The sequence below is a fragment of the Alligator sinensis genome, unplaced genomic scaffold, assembly GCF_000455745.1.
Source record: "Alligator sinensis unplaced genomic scaffold, ASM45574v1 scaffold203_1, whole genome shotgun sequence".
Classification (NCBI taxonomy): Eukaryota; Metazoa; Chordata; order Crocodylia; family Alligatoridae; genus Alligator; species Alligator sinensis.
In genome coordinates, this window is record NW_005841949.1 from 3,250,793 (window position 1) to 3,260,944 (window position 10,152).

Consider the following 10,152-nt stretch of genomic DNA (forward strand, 5'->3'; position numbering starts at 1 on the left):
ATCTGAAAAAGCAATGAGGACCTTGTTGAAGCAGGGTATTGCAAAAAGCTACACTACTGGACTACTGTATCCACCATACTATTTTTCTCATTGCCATACATCTAAGTATTTTTATGATTCTATGATCTAGTGCGCAAAAGGAACCATTTCAACTGAGCAGAGATTGAAGAACAGCATGAATGGCATGAATGATATCTAGAAACATTGGTGAGAGATGAGATCTTTATTCACCAGGGGGTTCCAGAAATAGATCTGTTTGCAAGAAAACACAATGCCAGATGCCTAAGTTTATTCTGGATGCACTCCTACTTCACTGAGTAATAATGCCCCTCTCTGCCTTTTCCTCCATTTTCTTTCTTCCAAAGAATAATAAGGAAGATGAAGTAGGTTTGGAGTGGAGTGATGTTGTAGCTGTGATGGTCTGAGATGTACGAGAGGCAAAAGTATTTTTGTAATACCGTTTATTGGACCAATTGTATAGCTGGGAGAGAAGTTTGATGACGAAGCAAGACAAAACCAAAATAATTTGGATTCCCCAAACATGGCTTAGAAAACAGTGGTTTCAAGACCTCTTCCATCTACAGAAAAGTAGCTTAACATGTCTGTGTAATTGCAGATCATTTTTCTTAACAAAAGGCTGGATATCAACTCTACCCTCAGTCAGTGATACCTGCCAGCATGGATCATAGGACTCTTGGCAGATCTAAAGAGGTCCTGTCAACTGGAAATGCAACATTTCTCAGTAAATTCCAGGGAACAATCTATTCACAAAAATTGACAACCTCAAATGGAAAAAGTTTCAAACTTAGTCATCCAATAACAACATAAGTCAAACCTCAGCTCTAATCGAGTCTACACTTAAATAATTCACTCTCTCTTTTTCTGTGAAAATTCATTTAGCAGCAACATTCACATACATATCAGATACTAAGTGATGACAGGACTGTATTTCTTCATTATTCTAATATTATAAAAGCCTAAGCCTGCCTGTCTGTCCATAAAGCCTTCTTCATGCTCTGATTGGCTGATGGAAACAGACAATCAGAGCACTCCAAGCATGGGGGAGTGCCACCGTGATTCCAAAGCCGAGCCGAGCCCAGCAGCGCTGGCCTTGGCTCACCCGCCCTGCTTCCTGCAAGAGGCAGAACAGCAGCATCATGGGGTGTTAGGTGGCGGCACTCCATCCCAGCCCCCGCCCGCCCGCCCCTCCCGCCCCCTGTCATTCTTGACAGGCAATTGGCTGGTGATACCATAAACAGATATGTAAAGGATGTGGTTAGCCTCTGTCTATCCATTGATCAAGGGTCCATCTCCATCACTGTACCATGATGCCATGGTCTGAAATGTACGAGAGGCAAAAGTATTTTTGTGATACCATTTATTGGACCAATTTTATGTTTATGAAGTCTGTTTATAAAGTCTGTCCATTTAGCCACTTAATGGATGCTTAATGTTTCACCTAGCAATCAAAACACTATTCATTATAATCCCAACATTCACTGGAACGTCAAATCCTGTTTGCTGATCCAGTCTTCGTGATTTTCTACAGGACAAGCAGCTGTCTGCCCTACATGAAATTCTTGCCAAAACCTGCAATTAATTTGTACCTCAACAATCCTTAATTCCTTCCAAGAGCTCCCACTAATATTTAGGTGAAAAAATGCCATGTGCTAGATGCTTAAAGGGCTTTAGTTTTCTGCTTAAATAGGAACAAAGTGTTTAGAAAGGCACCAAATCTTTTTATTTGTTAGGTACAGCAGGCAATTACAGCACAAGGGCTAAAGTGGGTTGTGCTGTGCACTAAAGAGAGCTACAACATAATCTTTTCCCTGTCTCCCAGTAGATCACATTCCATAAAGGTCCGTGCAGCTTCCATGGTAGGCATTAGTTACATTCCTATAGGAGAAACATGTAGCACTGAAACATGGAGCAATATATATCAGTCCTAGCATCTAACTGGGATGCTCAGTTTCTTGGAGCAGTATTTGGTCACTTTAATTAAGTCCCATTTTTCTCAGAGGCTAGTGCTGATCTTTGAACTGCCTTACAAGGGAAGAATGTGAAGAAGCCGCTTGAAGAAGAAATAGTCACCTGTACCTAGAGATTCTTGAGAAAGCTCTATCTGCTCATGCTCTGTACCCACCTTCCCCTCCTCTTTAGAATTCCAGTTACCACCTCACACCTGATGAGGCAGTGGAAGTAGCAGAGGCAACTATGCTGATATGCTGCTCTAGCTGGCACTGCTGTGAAGCATTCCTATCAGGCTGTGCAGCCAGTACATGCCTAAGTGTCAATGTGCAGAGTTCCCCTCAAGAGCACACATCAACTGCTGAAGCTTCCTTAGCCTGACGAAGGGTTTTTGAACCCGAAAGCTTCCTTAATAACTATTCTCCAACCATTTGGGTTGGTCTAATAAAAGATATCAAATTCACCCAAGGAACCTTGTCTGCCGAGTTCCCCTCAAGGAACTTTACTAACAGATAAGTACCAAGTAGCCTACATATTTTTAAAAGGCCAATCTCTTGATTTTTTTTTTCCCCGGGGACCTAACTCATGATTTTTTTATATGCTTGGGTGTAGCAGTATTGAATAGACCTACCTGCACATTCATATTTTTGTGCCAGTCTGACTTCTCTAAACTAATAAATGCCTACACAATCCTTGTTAATTTAGAAACAGCACTAATGCAGTTGTTACAAACCTTATACACAATGCATAATTCCAGTATTATCATAAAAAAGCCCTGAGCATTCAACAGACAGGAAATTGCTTACTAGTTAAAAATAATTTACATAAATATTCTATTACCCTTACATCTTATAAATTAATGACAAAATGATATTACAGTTGTTTTTTGGAATGTGTAAAGCAACTTTTTGTGTGTCAGTACTATCATTAAATCAAATGAATGACTGCAAAGTTAACAGAAATGTTATGTAAAATACCCCACTCATTATTTCCTGTATCTTTAAATCTAACATTAATGATGTAGCTACATAGATTACAAAATAATTATACTAATTATTTAAATTCTGTTAGCACTCTTTTGTGTGGTTCTGTTGTCCTTTAAGTTCTTCTTCTATTAAGGGCCTGAGCTAAAGCCCTTTGAAGATAATGGAACAGTTCTTGAATTGGGTCTGCTGTCTCCCAACTATGAACAATGTGAGCACATGTGCAACTGATTTCAAAGAGCCTATTCATGTATTTAATGTACTAAACCACTTAAGCCCATGATTCTTAACCAGGGTGCCTTGAGATCCTTCTAAGGGTGACTCGTGATAATAGTAGCATGGTTAGGTATGCAAACACTTACATGATTCACAAAATAAGCCCAGAGATTTCAAATAAGAATCTATAGCATCAAACACATTCTAACTTGTTGTAGTCTTTCTGAATTATCTGCAACAGAAGAATTGCTTTAGTATTTTTCTGTGGTTAAAAAACAAGTGAAAGCTAGAGCTGGCTTTTTTCCAAAGGGTGCATTGAGTTTAAAAAGATTGAGACCCACTGACTCAAGTGCATTGTGGGGTCTGGGCCCACGTACATATATGGGAGGGAAGGCAAAGCTTTTGGAATGAAAGTGAAATTCAGGAGAAGATGGGCAGTACCTTAAACAGATGGTTTCAAGGCAGAGGCAGCTGTGGGAGTATGGGGCTGATGTAGTTAATGTGCTCTGCCAAAAATTCATTTGCTATTTGCAAGTTAGACCTGTCCACCGAGGATCACTGCAAGGGATGCAGGTGAATGCAGAGATATTCCATCTTCATGGCGGTTATTAGCAGCAGCATTTTCCCTCTTGTACTGTTAGAATGGACTGCTGGGGTGAATGGGTCTACAGCAAATGCAAAAAAGGTAACGAGGCTTGAAAAACCCATGAATAACTTTAACCAAAACAAAAAGTTCATGTTTATTTTCTCTTCCCCTCTCTTACAGATTATTTTTTTTCCTCTCCCATCATCCATGAAATATGTTAGTGATACAAAATGAAATTTAGCATGTACCTAATTCTAGAGTTCAGAGTTTTTCACTTGGAACAATAAAGACCTTAATCAGCTACAATGAGCATGAGTATATCTGCTAGGGAGAATATTATGATGGCAACAAAGCTGAATGAGCAGAGATTAAATCCCCTTTCCCTGCCCACCCCAAGGAAAACCTGATATACCCTCTCATGGGGAATATACCATCCATGATTTAATTCAGCAGTGTGGGAGAAGAAGGGAGCTGTTAACTAAATTCTCTGGCACATAAAGAAAGCATTCATTGCTTTCTAGTGGACCCATGATGTTTTCTCTGTCAAACAATACTAGACTTCTATAATAAAATGCTTTCCACTCAGAGTGCCTTTCACCTTTAAATCACTAAAAACTTATCAGTTATTAGGAAGTAAATCAGTCTAGTGCAGAGGGCCAAAGCAATACCCTATAAACCCCTTAATGTTTCCCAACAGGGCTTCAGCCAAAGAATGTCTGCCCTTAATGAATGTAATGTGTCACCACTCTTGTGACCATTATTCTTCTGATTAAAGCAAGAAAAAATTTGATCAAACAGGAAAGTGACTGGGCAAGTCAAATAGAAAATCAGCAACAGAACCAGTAATGGAATTAAAATAACTGGTCTTTTAGTCCTTAGTTTTAATGGCAAAGCCCTTCTAATGGCAGGGAAAGCTGCTATCCTAACAATTCCCAGTTGGAGACACCTAATGGAGTTGTAAGGAGATGGCAATCATGTGGTCAGTTTTGAGTAGCACCTTTGTATATTTGCCATAGGCTGGAGAGCTGGAACTTTGGCTAGGATCAGCTGGGTTATGACCTTTAGTGGTATGTTTCCACAAAATGTATGTATTTCAAGTTTGAAGTTGAAGTGAACTGTAAAAATGATGGCAGTATTTGGGATGCTAGTATGGTGAGGTGTTCATTTACACTGCTGTGGGAGATGCCAGCTATTGCTAGTCAACTCTAAGCACCGAAATATTGTGATCCAGCCTTTTAAATCATGCAATTCTTTCAAAAATTTGCTTTCTGAAATTATCACCTTTAAGTTATGTTTTCATGCATTTCTTCAACCATGAGGGCTAGAAATAATCTTCTTAAATCTAAGATTTGTCCTTCTCTACTTATATCTTAGGGCATCACTTTTCTCCAGAAGCTGGGGCTTTAGATTAAAAGAATAAAAATCATGAGAGTTGGCCACACTTAGCCTCTGCTCACATTGTAGAGAAGGGAAGAGACTGGAGAAGGACAAAGGAAAAGATGAAATTTATTTTTACACCCTGCCTGCTTCTCATGGGATAATCCCTGACCAAATCTTTTAATTACCAAGTACTTGGTTGTATTCAGCCACGCGGCTCTTTGTCTGCATTCCTTTCATTTTGAGTACAGGAGAAGAGAAACATGTTTTTGTCCAGTGGGTCCTGCCTTTCTCCACTCCCTCCCAGTGAATAGCATCGAGTGCCTAGATTCAAATCAGCATCATTGCTAGCCAAACCCTTAAAATACAAGTGGTTATAAAATATGCTTTGAGAAATGTTTTATGTCTAGTTGAGAGAGGAGCATTTCAAAGGAAAGCACAGTACCATATCTGGGTGGAAAAATCAAATGCACGTACAGCCTCACAGTTGTTTGCCTCAAGTTGGCAAATAAGCCTTGCCTTTTCCTTTGCTTCTGCTGCCAAGATGGTTAGTGTGAGAAGGAGCTGGGTTACTGCTGAGGCAGCACAGAGCCCCCAAAAGCACTGAACCTCATTCAGTCACTTTGGCTAAGTACAGACAGTCAAAAAGCCTGAGGCTGAATTGATTCAGTCTTTGCAGGTTAGTCTAAACTGCAAAGATAGAACCAATAAACAAATGAACAGACATTCACTTTTGATTCAGGAAATGCAGCCACATGCCTGCAGTGGCTCAAGCCAGAAGCCAGGGGGTGCTACAGCATGGCTCTCTGGCACATAGGTAGCATGGGCTGTGTGTTCACTTCTTCTTCCTGCTGCCCCCGAGGTCTCTGGGATTTGCAGTCCAGAATCACAGTAGCAGGACTCTGCAGGGTTGCTTATCACTTCCTCTTCCAGGTGTCTCTGGGATTTGTAGTCCAGTTATAGCCAACAGTAAGAAGGGCAGGGCAGCTCTGTACTCAGCAGAAGGGAAGCTTAACTCCCCTCCCTGCCCCCAGATCCCAGCAAGGGTTTACCTTCAGGGGCCAGTGAGCCAGCCCTCACTGCTCCAGCTAGGGAGCAGGGGGCAGGGCAAACCCTGCTCTCTGAAGCAGACAGCCAAGCCTAGCCCAGGGCTGCAAAATACTGGGATGCTGGGGGACTCTGACTTAACTTGAACCATGCTGATTCTGGTAAAGACAGCAATGATGAGGCACAGGAGAACCAGGTCAACTGTATGCTGTCTCTGATGGGCAGGGCTGTCTCTGTGGGGGGGGCAAATCGGGGAGACCATGATCGGGGGACCTGTGCTTTGTGGGGCCCTGCAGAGCTGGGCAGAGCGGCAGATCCCCACCCACCTGCTCGCTATCCCCCACCCTGAACTGCTGACACCGGCAGTCTTCGGGCCCAGGGCCCATGGGATTGGAGCGGGAGCGGGGCCCCACATGGCCTGATTTGCCCTGGGCCCTGCACCCTGCTTGGGTCGGCTCTGCTGATGGGTATGGTTTTGAGGCTGGATTCATCATGGCGGACTGAAAGCAGCTGCAGGGCAGGTGTGTGGATCCCATAGGGAATTTGCCTGGTACAGGAGCTCCTGACTCCAGGCATGGAGCCAGCTTTCTCAGCTCTGCACAGTCCTATGCCAAAATCCTGGAAGATGAGGGACAGTGTTGAGTGGTAGACTAGAAGCAGGAAGGAGGCTGGAAGGCAGGAGTAAGAATTACCTACATTGCAGCAGTTCTCTTTTATTATAAACTCCCCTGGGGTCAATGCAGCAGGGACATGATACAGGGCTGCCCTATACAAGGAGCTGCACTGGCTCTTGCAGCCACTGAGCAAGGGAACTAAAAGTAAGCTTGGCTCTGCCCTGCAGCAGAGAGAAAATCTATCCTGGTTGTTCAAAAAAAGAACAAATGTTCTCTTTGCCCTTTCAGGGCATATGGCTGTATGTCTTTTCTCTCTTTGTTTTCCTCAGTGCCTTTTCCACTGGTGTCCACTGCACTTCTCAACAGCAAAAGTTAAAAGGGAGAAGAGAAAGGGTGGGAACCACATTCCTCTAAGGCAGGGGTGGGCAAAATGTGGCCCGGGGGCTGGATGCAGCCCACCAAGCCATTCTATCTGGCCCACAGGGCCCCTAAAAAATTTAGAAAATTAATATTTATCTGCCCTGGGCTGTCTGTCATGTGGCCCACGATGGCTTGCCAAAACTCAGTAAGAGGCCCTCTGTCCAAAATAATTGCCCGCCCCTGCTCTAAGGTCAGATTTATGCTATAAACTTTTGCTATGTTGGTCAGGAGTCTGATGAGGTCTGATTTGTGACCAAATTGCCACACTACAAGGGCCCACAGTGTAGATGCAGTTTTACTGGTAAAACTGGATTTTACCAACAGCTTATTTCTCTTTCTGGAAGGGTAAGGAGCTATAAACTAAGCCATCAAAAAGCATGGTTTTGCACATGGGTGACTGGTGCCTCCTGAGTTTGGTAGGGGCACCAGCAGCTGATCACTGGTGGCAAAACTGGCAGTGCTGCTGGCACTTTTCTCAGTGCCCCAACTCCCCGGCTGGCACCAATCTCCCAATCTTGGGGGGGACACCAGCTGGCACGTTTCTTGGTGCCCCCACTCCCTAGTCAGCGAGGGCCAATCTTAGGGGGTGCATATGCTTCCTCGTGTTTCCCCCCCTACACATTGCCTATGAGTATAAGCTGTGTCAGATATACTATCCCAGCAAAACAGGATAGTTATACTTGCAAAGTTAGCTAAAAGTAGACCTGCCTTTAGTAAATTACTAGTTCCAGGGGGTTTTTTCTAAGCCACCTGCAATGCATTACTTATGTTGTAATTGTAGGAAGAAACTACATGAATGTTATTTTAAAGTCACTTTTTGCCCCTCTACAAGCAAATGTAGAACTAGTAATTTATTACTCCTTCAATTTGTGGAAAAGGGAAGGACTAGTATGTGGTTAAAGTATAGGACTGGGAATAGGCTCTTTGGATTTTACTTTCAACTCTGCTATAAACATGTGATGACACATGCATCACTATTCCCCTTTCTTTTGCATTTGCTTCCCCATCTGAATCTATAAAATAGGTATTTGGTCTTGCTTGATTAAGGTTGGCAAAATGCCTTGAGATTCTCAGATCTAAGGTGCCATTGATGTGCAAAGTATTGCAATGTATTGGGTCATTGTCAAGTAAAAAGTATACTGTGTTAAAAATCCCTCATCTGTTTTATTTACTAATTTGAGATTGTGAAAAATTCAAATGCTTGGACTAGGGTTGGCAAGATGGTCATTTGACTGATTAAACATTGTCAACTGACCAGTCAACTGACTACATATTTTTGACCCATCAAAGATTATAGCAATTTTACATCCCCCCCCCACACTTTTGTAGCGTTTTTTGACAGAAATATGATTTTTTTACAATTGGATTTTTTTTACACATTTCTTAATGGAAAATTTGTGCTTTTTTGTGTGTTATTTGGACCTATTAGCAATTTTTTTTACAATTTTTGACTGATATTTGACTGGTCAGTTGACTGAACTTTATTTGATCCGTCAAATACCCACCCTACCATGCATAGCTATCTTGAGTAAGTAAAACAGTTGACAGGGAGTAAGGCATACCTGTTTGTTTTGTTGGTTTTTTTGCTCTCTTGGGGAATAAAGAGAGTGAAAGGAATAAGACTTGTGGGGAAATACATATTTTCGTGGGAGCTCTGCAGGCTGAGTTTTGCTGGGAGCTGTTGACTTCAGCAGATTTGACTTTTGGAATGTGCATCAGAGAGGCACTTAGTGACAGGCAATGGGGTTTTCTGGCTACTTGTATAAAGCAAAATGATAATCAATTGTAGAGTAGCCTACCCTGGCTGCCGCACACTGGAATCATGGAACCCATGGGCAGATCTAGAATTTTGGAAAGTGAGGCAGAGATGGTGACATTCACCATAACATATAAAACAACACACATTTTCTTCCAGGTAAAAATATACAAGAAGCTCTACTAATATGCTGGAGGCCTAGGGCTATGTTATTTAGTTTAAGAATGAACGAAAAACACACAACTTCATTGGAAGGAGCCCAGAACCATCTGCAGGGCTGTGGAAAAGGGGCTTCCTTATATGGAGCAGCTAACAGACAATGGAATAAAAGGATGGCTTGATGGGTGGAACATCAAGACAATTAAAAAGAGAGGGTGGTTAACACTGGGCGGAGAAGGGATCAGGTAGATGATAATGAGCCAGGAAGTCAACTGGCTCCCTCAGCACTAGGCGACTAGAAATGCTGCTGCCACTGCCAGGCAGCTGGTTTTAAACTCTGGGTTTAGCAGGAATCAAAGTGGGGGGGGGAGTTATAACAGGACCAGTGCAGCACCCTCCTAGACCCACAGACGCATAGGGCTGGCAGGGACCTGTGGGGGTCCTCCGAGCTGATGACAAGGAGTATTTTAAAATAATACAAAAACAATTAGGATACTCCCCACAGACAATCTTTCTTTGAGACGTAAAGCATTTAGTAACAGCTCTCTGCCTTGGGTGCCGAGCTGCAGGAACAGAAGGAGCTCGAAGCTGCCTCCGAGAGGCCGCTCTTCAGTTTTCACTCGGTCTTCGGCTAGGGAAGAGCAAGGCTGAAGGCAGCCATGTTTCCGCTGCAGACCCAAGGGCCATAGCGCTGGGCTTTTGTTTTTTAGCACTGACCGTGGCTTCCTTTTTGAGACCTCTGTGTTCCCCCTTGTGCCTCGCCTTTGCCCCCCTCGCAGCGCGGGGCGCCCCTGAAGGGGTCTCGGGGCGCCCGCGGGCGAAGGTATTGCGCGGGGGGGGTCTTTCAAGTAACACTGGTGCATTATTAGAGCCTCTCAGCACGTGCGGCTGCGGCCGGCGCCGGAGCCCGGGGCACAGCACAGCGGAGGCAGGAGGGCGCGTGCCGCGGTGACCGCCAACGCCCGGGGACACGGGACCGGCAGTGGCCCCGGCCCGGCCCGGGGGTGCGGTGCGGACCGAGCGGCG

General features: G+C 43.7%; 1 protein-coding gene across 3 annotated transcripts in view; it reads left to right on the forward strand.

The window, feature by feature from the left end:
- Positions 1-3,688: 3,688 nt before the first annotated feature.
- KIFC3 (kinesin family member C3) overlaps positions 3,689-10,152 on the forward strand; it is a 50,013-nt gene continuing 43,549 nt past the window's right edge. The window contains exon 1 of one of the 3 annotated variants that reach the window (XM_006020209.2): positions 3,689-3,740. The gene's annotated coding sequence lies outside the window, so the exon portion shown is untranslated. Of the gene's footprint in view, positions 3,741-3,764; positions 3,853-9,609; positions 9,950-10,152 lie in introns of those variants that run through there. The other 2 variants (XM_006020208.2, XM_006020210.2) reach the window with 2 other exon arrangements.